General features: G+C 46.7%; 1 protein-coding gene across 2 annotated transcripts in view; it reads left to right on the top strand.

Moving 5' to 3' along the window:
* The window catches only part of LGR5 (leucine rich repeat containing G protein-coupled receptor 5), a 743,377-nt gene that overhangs the window by 334,332 nt on the left and 391,364 nt on the right, over window positions 1–17,681 (top strand). The gene's annotated exons all lie outside the window — the stretch shown is intronic.

The following is a 17,681-nucleotide window of genomic DNA, read 5'->3' as shown; positions in this document are numbered from 1 at the left end:
GTTAGTCGGACATCGGCTGGTGCCCTGCTTCCATCACACTCTGTGGTTTATTGTTTTGTGATCATTTTTTATCAAGGTAATGAATTGGTTAGTTGAGGAGGGCACTTTGAAAAAGTCACTTTTAGGGAACATGAGGTGGGAGGGCTCTTACCTACCTCTGCACCGAGGGCAGGGATGTGGTATATGTCCCATATCTGGTCAGGCATCCTGCATTCCTGTGGGAAAGAAAAATGAAAGGGGTTTTGAGCAGGGCCCCATTTGCTCGGGAATATGTATTCTGAAATCTGCTAGCCTTAAAACACTGAGGGTCTCTGTGGATTTGTCTGCCTGGGGGGCGGGGATTTGCAAGGTGCTGAGCAATTTGTTTCCTAGGGAGGAATATATAGCTTTTGAGGCTGCACAGGAAAGCTTCCATATAGAACCGGGCCAGTTATTGCTGCATGTTAGCATTGCAGCTATTGTGCAGGATATAAAACACTCTTTCCGATTGCACCGGCTGCATATGAGGCCTCTTGGAGCTAGATGGGAGCCTACACTTAGTATCCCGCTTGTATACTGCCATGATGGTGGATCATAGGCAGGATCTGTTCCCTGTGCCGTGGCCCTGAGAGGGTGGTCTGGGGGCTCCACTTAAGGATGCCCAATGGAAGCAGGTGCGTGCCCTGGTGAAGACTATGTCAAGTAATGCGTGTTACAAACTTCTACACTTTCACTTCCTTCATCGTACATATTTTACAGTGTTAATATATAGAATAGATCCTAGTAAGACAGCTTATTGCCACAGGTGTCTCACTCACCTGCCTTTTTTGCACTTGGCATCTAGTGCTCTGAAGTAAATGAATATTGGGGTAAATTGATGACTAGTGAGGTCTGAGGTGCTGAACTCTGTGGATATGGAACTTGCTGTCTGTCAGGCGAAATTTGTGGGCCAAAAGTCCCAAATGGGCTTTAAATTCCTTCACCTTGTGTTCTTCTTGGCCAATAGGCAGGTGGTGAGTATATGGATTTGCCAGTGTGGATCGAGTGAGGGGAGATGGGCGGCAGACATGGCTGAATGGGCCATAGCCCTGGAGGTCCATCTGAAGTGGTGCAGGTATGATGAAAGGCCACAGGCGGATATTGAGGTATGGGTGGCACTGTTGAATAGATACATGGATCTTCGGGGGCGTCATCGGTGAGGACAAAGGGTCGCTAGTTACTAATGAAGTTGTGAGAGGAGTGGAAGGACATGGTGGGGGAGGTACGGGCAGAACCTCTGAATGGTATGTGTACATATATGTTGGGCAAATCATTAAAGAGTCAGTTAAACAGTCATACGCCAAGGAGTGGGCGTTAGCGCTGCTTCCTGCATTATACCACAACCATGTGGGGTGGGATGATGATTCCCCTCATCATGTAATACCAGTGAGGTCAACCCCACAACCTGAAAGACAAACCCCCATTAAAAATGAGACTTAAAAACACGTTGAGAGATTCTCACACAACTTAAGTTCCAAGGTGTAATAGAAAGTTGCACCTCTCCTATGAATAATCCCTTGTTTCCAGTAATGAAACTGGATCACTCATATCATCTAGTATTGGAATGCAAACATTTAAACATAGCTACACAAACATTCGCAGTACAAAATGTGCATAAAGCAGCACTAATGAACAAAATAGTGCGTTAAAATACAAAATAACACTAAATATCTCAAATTGATTTTTATGCCAAAATATAGTGCCTGAAAGCAAGTATTTGACAAGCTTCAGCGCTCTTGGTACTCAAAAACAGGACCATTGTCCTATGTTGACGACATTTAGTTGATGGATGATGACATGTGCACATACTTGACAAGAGTAGATTGCATAGTTCTGGAATTTGCTAACATGGGGTACAAATTCAACTTTAAAAAATCAAAGTATGCCCACCTCAATATCCTGTTTCTGGGATGCGAGCTGTCAAGTGAAGACAAAAGCCTTTCAACACACTTCTTTAAGCGTGCGCTTTTATAATCCCTAAACACATTAAAAAACTTCACTCCATATTTAATTTCCTAATTTTGGCAGAATATGCATTCCAGATTACGCAGAATGGGTTAAACCATTCTACAACTTGATTCATCCAGACTTTTCAAGCACACACTAGACCACTGAACACACAGATTTTGCATTCAGTACAAGATGATATACCAGCTTCAAAACACACACGTGTATCAACACTACAAACCTGGTAATCTTTATCATGGTGGCTGCATCAGGATATACCTATGTTACATTCAATGAAGATAAAAACTGTACCAATTGGAAAGATCTTTCTAACCTGCGACCTGTATCTCTCCTCCCGCTCCTGAGCAAAATGCTGGAAAAACACATCAACATACATTTATCAGCCTATGTCGAAGCGTCAAATTGCCTGGATGTTTCACAATCAGGCTTCAGGCCGAAATATAGTACGGAGTCTGCCATAGTGGCAGTCACGGACAATATTAGGATATCATTAGACAGAGGACAATCCACCTTATTGGTGCTTTTAGACTTCTTGGCGGCATTTGACACCATAAACCATCAAATTCTGCTCGGAAGATTAGTAGAGTCTGGGCTAAAAGGAAAGGCACTGCAGTAGAGGACCAGCTTCCTCTCCGACCGCTCCCAGACAGTTAGCTTGGGTCCATATATGTCCAAGTCTAAGAAGTAGACTAAGGGAGTACCACAAGGATCCTGTTTAAGCCCTACTTTATTAAACATCTACATTGCTCCCTTGGCCAACCTTATGAGGACATTTGGATTTGTTCCAATATCCTACGCGGATGACACTCAGCTCACCTTCTCCTTTGACAAACACTCTACTACAGCTCAGACTAACTTCTCTGCCGGCATGCTAGCAATATCTCAGTGGATGAGTTCCAACTATCTCCAACTAAATGCTGGGAAAACAGAGATTATGTTTTTTGGAGAAGCCACCTTGCTGTGGGCACCAGAATGGTGGCACAGGGAGCTTGGTGCCCCCGGCCCGAAGTCATTAGGACAGAATCTTGGTGTGCGCATCGAACAGAGCCTAAACATGAAGGAGCAGGTGTCTCAAATGGTTAGCTCATACTTCCATGTATTAGGCCTTTTGAGGCGGGTGTTTCCGTTTCTTCCTGATCACACACGGAAGACCCTTATCCAGTCTTTTGTTATAAGTCGATTGAACAATTGTAATACATTACTGATCTCAGCCAATGAAGCTGCACTGGATCGTTTGAAGGTAGTGTAGAACACAGCAGCGCGTCTGGTATTGAACGCGCCCTATAGATCTCTGTCGAACTCGCTGCTGCGGAAACTGCACTGGCTCCCGGTGCGCAAGCGAATAATATTTAAGATCTGCTGCATTACCCATAAGGCAGTATGCGGCAATGGGTCAACATACTTGACGGAGAAGCTGAGTCACTACACTCCCCTTAGAGACCTGCGACCCAGCACAAAATCACTTCACAAAGTCCTGTGCATTTACCAAGTTAGGACCGCGGGAAGGCTTTTTCCTACCTTGCCCCTCGGAATTGGAATTCGCTTCAGTTAACACTGAGGCAGTGTACGGACTACCTACGCTTTAGAAGGTCCTTGAAAACATTTTTATTCTAGGATCTGCATTTTACCCTACTTGCCCACAAGCGCGGAGATACCCTTTCGGGGGTGATTCAGGCGCTATATAGGCAAATAAATAAAAATGGTCAATTACAGCTTAGATCGATTATTTTAGCAGAGAAGGTTATAAATAAAACTAATTTAAGTTCAGCTATGTTTTCAGACATTTACGAAAGGCAAGCAGAGAGGTCTCATCTTGCAGAATAGCGGGTAAGGAATTCCATAGAGTTGGTCCTAGATAGGCTAATGACCGGCCTGTCGGATTTTGGGGACAACAAAGCGAATTTGCTGCACAGGGAGCAAAGTGGCCTATGCCGTATCATCAAGTCTTGTAGATATTTTGGGGCTAATCCTATTTCGATTTTAAACATGTAACACAGCGCTTTAAATTTGACCCGATTTGACACTGATAACCAGTGTAACTCATGGAGACACCCTGATACAGAAGAGAACTTAGGCAATTCGAACAGTAGTCTTGCGGCTGAATTCTGAACTAATTGCAGTCTCTGATCATTGACTTATCTGCTCCCAGATAGAGGGCATTGCCATAGTCCAGTCTTGAGATAACAAGAGCCTGGACTACCGTTTTCTGGACTGGGAGAAGAATCTGCCATAAGATCTTCTTTAACCAGCGTAAGACTGCAAAGCTGGTGGAGGAGATCTTGGCCACTTGCTGTTTCATTGATAGGTGTTCATCACTAATGAAGCCCAAGTTTTGAACGCAACTCACTGGGATGGGTAAGGAGCCTAACTCATGGGGTCAGTGTTGAGGGCCCCATAGGTCATGTCTTTTGCCTAGGATCATGACTTCTGTCTTGTCGCCATTTAATTTAAGCAGGTTATTTTGCATCACTTTGATCAGTCCTTGATTAGGATCTGAGGGCACATGTCCCTGTAGAAACAATCGCAATGGACCGCACACCCCTAGCCCCTCCTCCGGATCGCCCCTCGGACTCTGGTACATGAAGTTCTTGAGTGGTTCACCCCAGTGGGTGCAAGTAGGTACTTGTTGAACTGATGATCTCTAGACCCGATACCTGTCCCATGTTTTTGGATATCGCCCGAGACATGGCTCGGGTTTCGGGATAACTTCCCTCATCAGTAGAGAAAATAGTTAGGGGTGGAAGAGAAGGCCGCCGAGCAACCGTCAAAGGCCTCGATGCCCGAACCGGCACGCAGGTGCGTCGTCCAGGAGCTCGTCAGCTCAAAGCTCAAGGGAGCCAATTTGTAGAAACAATTGCAATGGACCGCACACCGCTAGCCCCTTCTCCGGATCGCCCCTCGGACTCTGGTACATGGAGTTCTTGAGTGGACTTGAGCGGACTTATATGTTAAATAGTAGTGGCCTCAGCACTGAGCCCTAGGGAACACCATAAAGGGAGGTGTGGGTATTCGAACAGGCCATGGCTGAAGAGACCTGGATGGTCCGATCACTAAGAAAGGAGTGAAACCATTTTAGTGCCATTGCCTCCAAGCAGCACTGAGATATAATAGAATAAATGCTGCAGTTTTGCCTTCGTCTAACCGATGCCTTAGCATTTCAGTCACCCCCAACAGTGTGGTTTCTGTAGAGAAACCAGCTCTAAACCCTGATTTGGAGGTGTAAAGAAAGTTCGGTGGTCAGCTGGCCATTTACATGCGTCTCCAAAATGTTTGCAACAATAGGTAGAAGCAATATAGGTTGGAAGTTTGACTGATTGAGGGGTCAATTAATCAATTATGTGTTTGTAGAACGCTACTACTCACCCATAAGGGTCTCAAGGCACTGGGGAGGAGGAGAGGTGCAGGTTCCAGTCCATCAAGGAGGAGATCTGTCGAAGAGCCGTGTTTTGAGATTTTTCGTGAAGATGGGGAGTGGTGCCATCTGTCTGAGGTGGAGCAGTAGGGTGTTCCACGCACTGCCTGCGAGGAAGGAGAAGGAACGGCCTCCCAATCTGGACTTCCTGGTGCGGGGGACCACAGCATAGGAGAGCTGGGCTGATCGTAGGGTGCGTGGAATTGGAGTCGACTGTTTAGGTATTCAGGTCAGGTGTTGTGGAGGGCTTTGTGTGAGTGGGTGAGAATCTTGAAGGTGATTCTAGCCTCGATGGGGAGCCAGTGGAGTGTGCGCAGGTGCTGGGAGATATGGAAGTGTCTTGGCAGGTTGAGGATAAGTCTTGCGGTAGTGTTCTGGATGCTTTATAGCATAGGGTTTTGTTTATTCCGGCATAGAGTGCATTGCCGTAGTCAAGTCTGCTGGTGAAGAGGGCGTGAGTGACAGTCTTTCTGCGCATTTGAAAGTCTTGCGTGGGAGGCGGAGGGTGTGGAAGCAGAACAATGCGATGGAGTTGATCTGGCGGTCCATTTTGAGTTCGGAGTCCAGGATGATTCTGAGGTTGCGTGCATGGTCCGTGGGGGTGGTCGGGTTTCCGAGGGCGGGGGTCCACCATGTGTCGTTCCAGGCGTTAGGGTGTGGGCCCATGATAAGTACTTTTATTTTGTCAGGGTTGAGTTGTAGGCAGCTGCTTTTCATCCATTTGGCGACTGCTTCCATGCCTTCTTGAAAGTTGTGCTTGGTTGTGTTGGGTTCGTTGGCTAGGGAGAGGATGAGTTGGGTGTCATCTGCGTATTAGACAATGTTGAGTCTATCTATGTGTTTTGTCGATTGGGGGCGAACGGAGCTAGGTAGATGACGAACAGCGTTGGGCTAAGGAAGGATCCCTGGGGGACTCCGCAGGTGGTTGCTCTAGGGTCCGAGCGGAAAGGAGAGAGTCTGACCCACTGTGTTCTGCCGGAGAGGAAGGAGTGGATCCAGTCGAAGGCCTTGCTTCGGATCCCTGTGTCATAAAGTCTGCGTGTTAGGGTGCATTGAGAGACTGTGTCGAAGGCCACTGAGAAGTCGAAGAGGATGAGGGCTACTGTCTCTCCTCTGTCCAGGAGGAAGCGGATGTCATCGGTACTACGGTAGTGGCAAGGAGGGCAGTTTCTGTGCTGTGGTTTTCCCTGAAGCCGGATTTGGAGGGGTCAAGGATGTTGTGCTCTTCGACAAAGGTGGCGATTTGGCTGTTGATTGCTTTCTCAATCACTTTCGCTGGGAATGGGAGTAGGGAGATGGGTCTATAGTTTTTGAGGTCGGCAGGGTCAGCTGAATGCTTCTTTAGGAGGGGGTTGATCTCGGTGTGCTTCCAGTCATCAGGGAAGGAGGCGTTCGTGAGGGAGCGGTTGATGGTGTGCGAAGCAAAGGTGCGATGGTGTCGGCGGCTCTGTTGAAGATGTTGTGGGGTCCTTGGGGGCACCGGAGTGGATTGACTTCATCGTCTTCAGCGTGTCTTCGGTTGTGAGGGCTGTCCAGCTATCAATCGCTGGCTTGTGGGTTGCGCGGACTCCTTGATGATGCTGAAGAGCTCTTTGCTGTTGTGTGCATGTGTGGAGATTCTACCATTGATCGCTTTTTTCTCGTATTTCTGATGAGTTGGTGGTGGGCGTGGGTGGCGGCTCTGAAGTTGTTGTGAGCTTCTGTGGATTTGGAGTTCCTCCAGGACTTTTCAAGGTGGTGGCATGTGCGTCTGGACTCTCGAAGTTCGATGGTAAACCATCTGACTTTCTTGGCACATGTGTTATGCTTCTTGATGGGGGCTATGGTGTTGGTGCTGTCGGAGATCCATCTGTGCATAATTCGGGCTGAGGTGTTGGGGTCGTTGTCTTGTGCGATGGTTGGGGTAGAGTTGCGGAGTGAAGCGGTGAGATGGTCGTTGGTGATTTTGGGCCAGTTTCTTTGTGGGAGCAGGTGCTGGGGTCTGTGGGCGATGGGTGTTCTGAAGGAGAAGTGAACGTATCGATGGCTTGTCCATGGGAGTTCGGTGGTGTGGCTTAAAGTGACGGAGTTTCCTGTTGTGAAGAGGGGGTCGAGGGTCTGTCTTGCTGAGTGCGTTGGTTCGGTCACAATCTGGCGGTGTCCAATGTTGTGGAGGTTGTACAGGAGGGATGTGATGTTGGGGTCTAGTTGGTTGCCGAGGTGGAAGTTGAGGTCGCCCAACAAGATGTAGTTGGTGGATGCGATGGCTTGCGGCTAGATGATGCCCATGATGGAGTTGGTGAATGGTCTGCGGAGTCCGGGGGTCGGTAGATGAGGGTTCCTCGGAGGGTGGTGGTGGGGCTGCCCTGTAACTTGAAGTGTAGGTGATCCATTAACCCTTTGGCTGCGGGGGTTATTCCCCCGCTGTGTGGGGGGCACGCACAGCACCCTGGTGCTCATGGCGAGCTCAGCTCGTCATGAGCCACGGTGCTCGTGTGCTCATGACGAGCTGAGTCACGGCCACACCCGTTTCCTTAGAATGCTCAGCACAGCAGGGGAATTAGCCCCGCGTGTGAGCATTCTACCGGATGAGCACACGAGCACCGTGGCTCATGACGAGCTGAGCTCGTCATGAGCGTAGTAGGGGTTAAGTCTGTGGGCTCATCGGGGAGTGTGCTCAGCCAGAGGGTGGACTTGTGGACGATGGCAATTCCTCCTCCAGAGCGGCTGGGGCGGTCCTTCTGGGAGATCTTGTACCCTTGGGGAATGACGATGACGATGTCCGCTCCCGAGGTGGTGTTGGTCCAGGTTTCGGTGAAGAAAGCGACGTTTGGGGTGGTGCTGTGGAGGAGGACCCAGATTTCAGTAACGTGTTTGTGGAGGGATCGTACGATGAGGAGGATGCATTGCAGGGTCTTTGGTGCGGTTGTGTTCTTGTGGGCCGGTTTTGCTGGGTCCATGGTCTCCTGGTGGTCCTGGTGGTGGTGCAGATGTGCCGGCAGCACTGATAGCTGAAGAGTCTGTGGGTGTCAGCTGGTGAGGCTATCTTGCAGTTGTTGTTGCGACCTGGGTTGAGTGCGTGGAGTGCAGCTGGGTCGTAGCATTGGCGGTGCGGAGTTCCAGGGTTCCTGGTGCTGGTCACGGTCGGTTTGCGGCCAGGCGCAGAGGGGCTTGGCTAGGAATTGGCTTTCTTTAGGAGGGGAAGGACCATAGCATGTTTTAGCTATGTGGAACTATTCCGTCCTTTAAAGAGTTATGTAGAAGCTCAATTTTCATTATCAACTTGGGGGAAGTGATCAGGCCAAGAACCTGAGGTAGTAAGGGATCAATTGGGGATCCAGATTTAGTATTTGAAAGAAGGCGATTAAAAGTCCATGGGGGCCCAGGTAGACAATTTGAGCGGGGAACTGGGATTGCTTAATGAATCTAATATGGTAAGAACCTCTCTGATATTGGATAATTCTGCCACTTTGCCCTAATCTCTGGTTTTTTTTGTTATCTGCAGCTCCATGTGTATTTTATTGATTTTATTAATAAAAAAGAGAGCAGGTTCTTCGCATTGACTATGTGAAAGAGCAGGAAACTTTGTCAATAATTCGGTGCCAGAAAGTTCTTTAACCACTTTGAAAAGGGTTTTTGTGCAGTTTTGTGACTGTAAGATTTGCTGTGAGAAAAACGGTGCCCGGGCCAATTTGCACAATCTATGATATGCGCTTAAAGCCTTTTTGTATACTATTTTTGTGTTTTCATTATAGTGTTTCCTCCAGTGCCTTTCAAGCACTTTGCACCTAGATTTTTTACTTTTTAACTTTTCTGTAAACCGGGGCGCCGGAGAAAAATGTTTATTGGAGTGTTTGGTTGAGAGAGGGAGGCATATGTCTACTGTTCCAGAAAGCCAGTTGTGAATGAGCTTGTGATCCTATATGGAAATTAAATCGAGATTCGCTCTGTGGTTGATCAACCTCTTATTGAGGGTAGCAACATCAAGCCTGGCCCAATTCCTGGATTTATGCTCAGGTGCTGGACAAGGCGGGATTTGGGCAGCCACAATTTTCAGCGTGAATGGCACCACAAAGTGATCGGACCAAGGTAAGGGAAAAGCAGGGTGACTTCTATGATCAGGCAAATTGGAAAAAAAAGGATCCAAGGTGGCCTGCTATATGTTTGGGATTAGAATTGCACAGTCGTAGATTCAGCACCCCTAAATCGGCCAACAGTGATGTGCTTTTAGGGCATGCTACATGGAATTTACCTTTTAGGTATCACCATAGGAATGGCCAGACTGAAGTCTTTCTTGGATGGACTGAATCTGAGAATTTAGGGCATTCCTTAGTGTGTAGGGAGGTTTCTGTTCGTGGTGCGTGTAATGTGTCCATGGCAAATTTATTTCTTCTATCTGAAGGTTTCCCTTGGTGCTGTGATACATCTGTCTTTCAAATTGTTCTCAGATGGGAGGTACTTGATGGTGCATTTTTTGAGCAATCATGCCAAAAAAGAAAGGAGGCAAACTCTCCCTAGAGTGCAAGGACTATTTTTACAGAAGGAGGAAGTGGTTATATATATATATATATATATATATATATATATATATATATATATATATATATATATATATATATATATATATATATATATATATATATATATATATATATATATATATATATATATAACGAAAGCAGTCCTTGTCCCGACAATAAAAGGCGGAACCTAGCAGGTCTGGACCTCCAGAGCCACATGCAAAGCAGCGAAATAGAGCCAAAAGAACGATGAATACATGTGACCAAGGGCTCCGTGTAGCCCGAAACGCGGCGTGGCGGTAACTACCTCCTATATGGAAATTAAATCGAGATTCGCTCTGTGGTTGATCAACCTCTTATTGAGGGTAGCAACATCAAGCCTGGCCCAATTCCTGGATTTATGCTCAGGTGCTGGACAAGGCGGGATTTGGGCAGCCACAATTTTCAGCGTGAATGGCACCACAAAGTGATCGGACCAAGGTAAGGGAAAAGCAGGGTGACTTCTATGATCAGGCAAATTGGAAAAAAAAGGATCCAAGGTGGCCTGCTATATGTTTGGGATTAGAATTGCACAGTCGTAGATTCAGCACCCCTAAATCGGCCAACAGTGATGTGCTTTTAGGGCATGCTACATGGAATTTACCTTTTAGGTATCACCATAGGAATGGCCAGACTGAAGTCTTTCTTGGATGGACTGAATCTGAGAATTTAGGGCATTCCTTAGTGTGTAGGGAGGTTTCTGTTCGTGGTGCGTGTAATGTGTCCATGGCAAATTTATTTCTTCTATCTGAAGGTTTCCCTTGGTGCTGTGATACATCTGTCTTTCAAATTGTTCTCAGATGGGAGGTACTTGATGGTGCATTTTTTGAGCAATCATGCCAAAAAAGAAAGGAGGCAAACTCTCCCTAGAGTGCAAGGACTATTTTTACAGAAGGAGGAAGTGGTTATATATATATATATATATATATATATATATATATATATATATATATATATATATATATATATATATATATATAACGAAAGCAGTCCTTGTCCCGACAATAAAAGGCGGAACCTAGCAGGTCTGGACCTCCAGAGCCACATGCAAAGCAGCGAAATAGAGCCAAAAGAACGATGAATACATGTGACCAAGGGCTCCGTGTAGCCCGAAACGCGGCGTGGCGGTAACTACCACCAAATAAAAAAGAATTGAAGCACACAGTCAAGTGGAGTCCATTCTGCTTTTCTTTATCAAAGTACCAAAGGAAAGTTTTTTTTTTAATATATATATACATATACATATATATATATATATATATATATATATATATATATATATATATATATATATATATATAGTATGTTGAGACACATTTATTGGGTTTAATGAAATTTTTTTAACTTAAAAAATATAATAAAATCTGTACAGTTTTTATATTCTGTTTACTCACTGTCATAATGCAGTCAGTGGCCTTACCACCGTCTTTTCAGGACACACAGGGAGATTCTCCTGCCAGGTGGTCACTTTTGTTTGATGTGTTTGAAACTTATTTGGGAGCAATAAGAGTCTCTACATTCAGGCAAGAGAGAAAGAAGTTTTTGCTTTTACACTCAATGGGATTTGCGGAGAGGTCTACTTTTAAGCACTTACCAGACTTATTGTTAGATGAGGGTGAACATTTTGATGAGCATCAGCAAGCTGCAAAGAAGCTTCAGATCAGGTTTGATAAACAACCCAGTCTAATTGTGCTTAGACATAAGTTTTTTAAACGTAAACAAAAAATGGAAGAAGATGTTGATTCATACATAGCGTTTCTTCGTAGACTGATTTTGGAATGCAAATTTGACACTTTCAGAGATCAGTTAATTAGAGACCAGTTTGCGTGCCAGTGTAAAGATAACGGATTCGACAAAAGCTCTTGTCCATGGGTAACCCATCTTTGGAGGACACCATCAAAACAGCAAAAAGCATAGACATATCCCAAATTTCAGTAAAGGAGCTAGAAGAGAAACTTCAAAAATTGGTGAATGCGGTTAAGTATGGAAAAGCTCAGCAAAACATATATGAGATTCATAATCAAAACATTGGATCCAAGATGTCTGGACTCAAACCTGATCCTTCAATGGTAACATGTGTTATCATTGTGGTAACCCTCCACATGTTAAGAATGGTATACCGTGTCCTGCATGAAATATCAAATGTAACTACTGTAAGAAGTTAGGACATTTTGCCAAGGTTTGCCACTAGGCCTGTGGCATGTGTGATGCAATCAGATTGTGAGGATGACACTGAGTCAGATGTGGGTGGAAAGTTGTAATGATTTAGTATGGGGGAAGATGTTGTTAGTTCTATTGACAAAAGTCTAGTATCAGGAAATTCCTCCTCTTGTGTCAATCCTATTGTTGGCATTGGTGTGGGTGATAAAATTTCTAAATTATTAGTTGATTCAGGAGCAGAAATCACTATGATAACTCAAAAATTATTCAAGGAAACATAGGGGGATAGAGAATTATTCCCACCTGACCGTTCACCAGCATCGTATGAGGGACGTAAAATAGAGCTACTGGGCTTTGTTGAGGATGTTCTAGAATTTAGAGGCAGAAAGACAGAAGAAAAAATGTATGTTGCTGTAGGAGAGTAGGGTCTGCTTCCTATGGTTACCCCCACTTTTTGCGGTTTTTCACTGGTTTTCGGACTTTAGTCTGGCTGTGGCCCTGCTAATTAGGACCACAGCCTAGCTGTTCACTCTCTAAATTGATACCATGTACTTTAGATACATACCAGATTGGCTTCTGGGTCACCTTTGTGAGTCCCTGTATATGGCACCTTAGGTACCCAGGGCATAGGTACCCCAGAGGCCTACCAGGGGCTGAAGCATGTATTGTGCCACCCCTGGTTAGCCTTCCAAACTGACACCACAGGTCTGCATTTACAGCCTGTGGGCCCTGACAATTGTAGCACATAAGCCCAGAGACTTCCAACCATACAGTTAGCTATGGGTAAGGTGGTGTAAGCACCCCTTACTTAGATATAGTATTCCTATTAAGCATGGGCGAATTTTGCGAAATTGTCGTTCGCGAATTTGCGTAATTGCGAACTCGCAATCCGCAAAATCCGCAAATTCTCGCGAATTTGCGGATTTTTTTGTGTTCGCAAGGGTTTCTGCAAGTTCGCAAAGGTTTTGTACCAGTTCGCAATTGCGAACTTACTTGTTGGCTCGCAACGGGTCGCCACTATGTTGTTTCTACGTCTAGTTCATCATCACAGGTTCCCAGCACCCTCTGTTTCACCACTGCCACCCTCTGTTTCACCCATGCCACCCTCTGGTACAACAATGCCACCCTCTGGTTCATCATCACTGTAGATTATGGGGGGGAAAGCAAGCACACCTGCCCTGCTTCAACTGACATGAATTAATTTGGGGTTGATTTATTAATGTGTCACTGTTTTAAAATTCCAGTCTGGCACCTGCTTCCTTATCTGTAATTTGCTTTCTGTTGCAGTGCAATTTTTTTTTCCAGGACCTTTGTGGCCTACTTGTAGCTATTCTATGAGCCTGCTGTGGGGGTCAGAGCAGGGTCATACAATTGTTGCAACTAGCAACTGAACACTGGAGGGGCCCCCAGTCAGGAAGAACTACAGGGAATGGTTACTAATGATGAGTTTGAAGTTGAACTTTTGCTCCTGCTGAGTGCTTTGAGTTTTGCAACACTAGTTTTTCTGCAGAACAGCAACTGTAATGCCCCAAACAAACATACGATTCAGAAAAGGGGGTGGTGATGAACAGAGTGTCTGAATTAAGCAGACCACTCTTACCCAGTCCAAAGATCAGGGCTTGATCCATCACCGTTATTTATCTTACTGCACCATCCCAGCTCGGAACCTGGCTATATGCAAATCAGTCTGTCCCTGGCCCAGTGCATCATGGGAACAGGGCAGACTAAACTACCAAGCCAATTCTTCACCAGAAAGGAGACAAGCTACCGGGTACCGGTTTCTGGCATTTCAGCCGTCTTCGGCCCGGCTTGCTTGAATCCTGATGGTGCAGTGAGAAAGGGACTCATGTCTGAGTATACCCTGCCACACCTATAGTGGCCAAAAACGATTCAGAAAAGGGGGTGGTGATGAACAGAGTGTCTGAATTAAGCAGACCACTCTTACCCAGTCCAAAGATCAGGGCTTGATCCATCACCGTTATTTATCTCACTGCACCATCCCAGCTCAGAACCTGGCTATATGCAAATCAGTCTGTCCCTGGCCCAGTGCATCATGGGAACAGGGCAGACTAAACTACCAAGCCAATTCTTCACCAGAAAGGAGACAAGCTACCGGGGACTGGTTTCTGACATTTCAGCCGTCTTCGGCCCGGCTTGCTTGAATCCTGATGGTGCAGTGAGAAAGGGACTCATGTCTGAGTATACCCTGCCACACCTATAGTGGCCAAAAACGATTCAGAAATGGGGGTGGTGATGAACAGAGTGTCTGAATTAAGCAGACCACTCTTACCCAGTCCAAAGATCAGGGCTTGATCCATCACCGTTATTTATCTCACTGCACCATCCCAGCTCAGAACCTGGCTATATGCAAATCAGTCTGTCCCTGGCCCAGTGCATCATGGGAACAGGGCAGACTAAACTACTAAGCCAATTCTTCACCAGAAAGGAGACAAGCTACCGGGGACCGGTTTCTGGCATTTCAGCCGTCTTCGGCCCGGCTTGCTTAAATCCTGATGGTGCAGTGAGAAAGGGACTCATGTCTGAGTATACCCTGCCACACCTATAGTGGCCAAAAACGATTCAGAAAAGGGGGTGGTGATGAACAGAGTGTCTGAATTAAGCAGACCACTCTTACCCAGTCCAAAGATCAGGGCTTGATCCATCACCGTTATTTATCTCACTGCACCATCCCAGCTCAGAACCTGGCTATATGCAAATCAGTCTGTCCCTGGCCCAGTGCATCATGGGAACAGGGCAGACTAAACTACCAAGCCAATTCTTCACCAGAAAGGAGACAAAATACCGGGGACCGGTTTCTGGCATTTCCGCCGTCTTCGGCCCGGCTTGCTTGAATCCTGATGGTGCAGTGAGAAAGGGACTCATGTCTGAGTATACCCTGCCACACCTATAGTGGCCAAAAACGATTCAGAAAAGGGGGTGGTGATGAACAGAGTGTCTGAATTAAGCAGACCACTCTTACCCAGTCCAAAGATCAGGGCTTGATCCATCACCGTTATTTATCTCACTGCACCATCCCAGCTCAGAACCTGGCTATATGCAAATCAGTCTGTCCCTGGCCCAGTGCATCATGGGAACAGGGCAGACTAAACTACCAAGCCAATTCTTCACCAGAAAGGAGAAAAGCTACCAGGGACCGGTTTCTGGCATTTCATCCGTCTTCGGCCCGGCTTGCTTGAATCCTGATGGTGCAGTGAGAAAGGGACTCATGTCTGAGTATACCCTGCCACACCTATAGTGGCCAAAAACGATTCAGAAAAGGGGGTGGTGATGAACAGAGTGTCTGAATTAAGCAGACCACTCTTACCCTGTCCAAAGATCAGGGCTTGATCCATCACCGTTATTTATCTCACTGCACCATCCCAGCTCAGAACCTGGCTATATGCAAATCAGTCTGTCCCTGGCCCAGTGCATCATGGGAACAGGGCAGACTAAACTACCAAGCCAATTCTTCACCAGAAAGGAGACAAGCTACCGGGGACCGGTTTCTGGCATTTCAGCCGTCTTCGGCCCGGCTTGCTTGAATCCTGATGGTGCAGTGAGAAAGGGACTCATGTCTGAGTATACCCTGCCACACCTATAGTGGCCAAAAACTATTCAGAAAAGGGGGTGGTGATGAACAGAGTGTCTGAATTAAGCAGACAACTCTTACCCTGTCCAAAGATCAGGGCTTGATCCATCACTGTTATTTATCTCACTGCACCATCCCAGCTCAGAACCTGGCTATATGCAAATCAGTCTGTCCCTAGCCCAGTGCATCATGGGAACAGGGCAGACTAAACTACCAAGCCAATTCTTCACCAGAAAGGAGACAAGCTACCGGGGACCGGTTTCTGGCATTTCAGCCGTCTTCGGCCCGGCTTGCTTGAATCCTGATGGTGCAGTGAGAAAGGGGCTCATGTCTGAGTATACCCTGCCACACCTATAGTGGCCAAAAACGATTCAGAAAAGGGGGTGGTGATGAACAGAGTGTCTGAATTAAGCAGACCACTCTTACCCAGTCCAAAGATCAGGGCTTGATCCATCACCGTTATTTATCTCACTGCACCATCCCAGCTCAGAACCTGGCTATATGCAAATCAGTCTGTCCCTAGCCCAGTGCATCATGGGAACAGGGCAGACTAAACTACCAAGCCAATTCTTCACCAGAAAGGAGACAAGCTACCGGGGACCGGTTTCTGGCATTTCAGCCGTCTTCGGCCCGGCTTGCTTGAATCCTGATGGTGCAGTGAGAAAGGGACTCATGTCTGAGTATACCCTGCCACACCTATAGTGGCCAAAAACGATTCAGAAAAGGGGGTGGTGATGAACAGAGTGTCTGAATTAAGCAGACCACTCTTACCCAGTCCAAAGATCAGGGCTTGATCCATCACCGTTATTTATCTCACTGCACCATCCCAGCTCAGAACCTGGCTATATGCAAATCAGTCTGTCCCTGGCCCAGTGCATCATGGGAACAGGGCAGACTAAACTACCAAGCCAATTCTTCACCAGAAAGGAGACAAGCTACCGGGGACCGGTTTCTGGCATTTCAGCCGTCTTCGGCCCGGCTTGCTTGAATCCTGATGGTGCAGTGAGAAAGGGACTCATGTCTGAGTATACCCTGCCACACCTATAGTGGCCAAAAACGATTCAGAAAAGGGGGTGGTGATGAACAGAGTGTCTGAATTAAGCAGACCACTCTTACCCAGTCCAAAGATCAGGGCTTGATCCATCACCGTTATTTATCTCACTGCACCATCCCAGCTCAGAATCTGGCTATATGCAAATCAGTCTGTCCCTGGCCCAGTGCATCATGGGAACAGGGCAGACTAAACTACCAAGCCAATTCTTCACCAGAAAGGAGACAAGCTACCGGGGACCGGTTTCTGGCATTTCAGCCGTCTTCGGCCCGGCTTGCTTGAATCCTGATGGTGCAGTGAGAAAGGGACTCATGTCTGAGTATACCCTGCCACACCTATAGTGGCCAAAAACGATTCAGAAAAGGGGGTGGTGATGAACAGAGTGTCTGAATTAAGCAGACCACTCTTACCCAGTCCAAAGATCAGGGCTTGATCCATCACCGTTATTTATCTCACTGCACCATCCCAGCTCAGAACCTGGCTATATGCAAATCAGTCTGTCCCTGGCCCAGTGCATCATGGGAACAGGGCAGACTAAACTACCAAGCCAATTCTTCACCAGAAAGGAGACAAGCTACCGGGGACCGGTTTCTGGCATTTCAGCCGTCTTCGGCCCGGCTTGCTTGAATACTGATGGTGCACTGAGAAAGGGACTCATGTCTGAGTATACCCTGCCACACCTATAGTGGCCAAAAACGATTCAGAAAAGGGGGTGGTGATGAACAGAGTGTCTGAATTAAGCAGACCACTCTTACCCAGTCCAAAGATCAGGGCTTGATCCATCACCGTTATTTATCTCACTGCACCATCCCAGCTCAGAACCTGGCTATATGCAAATCAGTCTGTCCCTGGCCCAGTGCATCATGGGAACAGGGCAGACTAAACTACCAAGCCAATTCTTCACCAGAAAGGAGACAAGCTACCGGGGACCGGTTTCTGACATTT

The sequence above is a fragment of the Lissotriton vulgaris genome, chromosome 1_1 (genome assembly GCF_964263255.1).
Source record: "Lissotriton vulgaris chromosome 1_1, aLisVul1.2, whole genome shotgun sequence".
Lineage (NCBI taxonomy): Eukaryota > Metazoa > Chordata > Amphibia > Caudata > Salamandridae > Lissotriton > Lissotriton vulgaris.
Note: the sequence above shows the minus strand (reverse complement) of the source record. Positions and strands in the feature narration are given on the sequence as shown.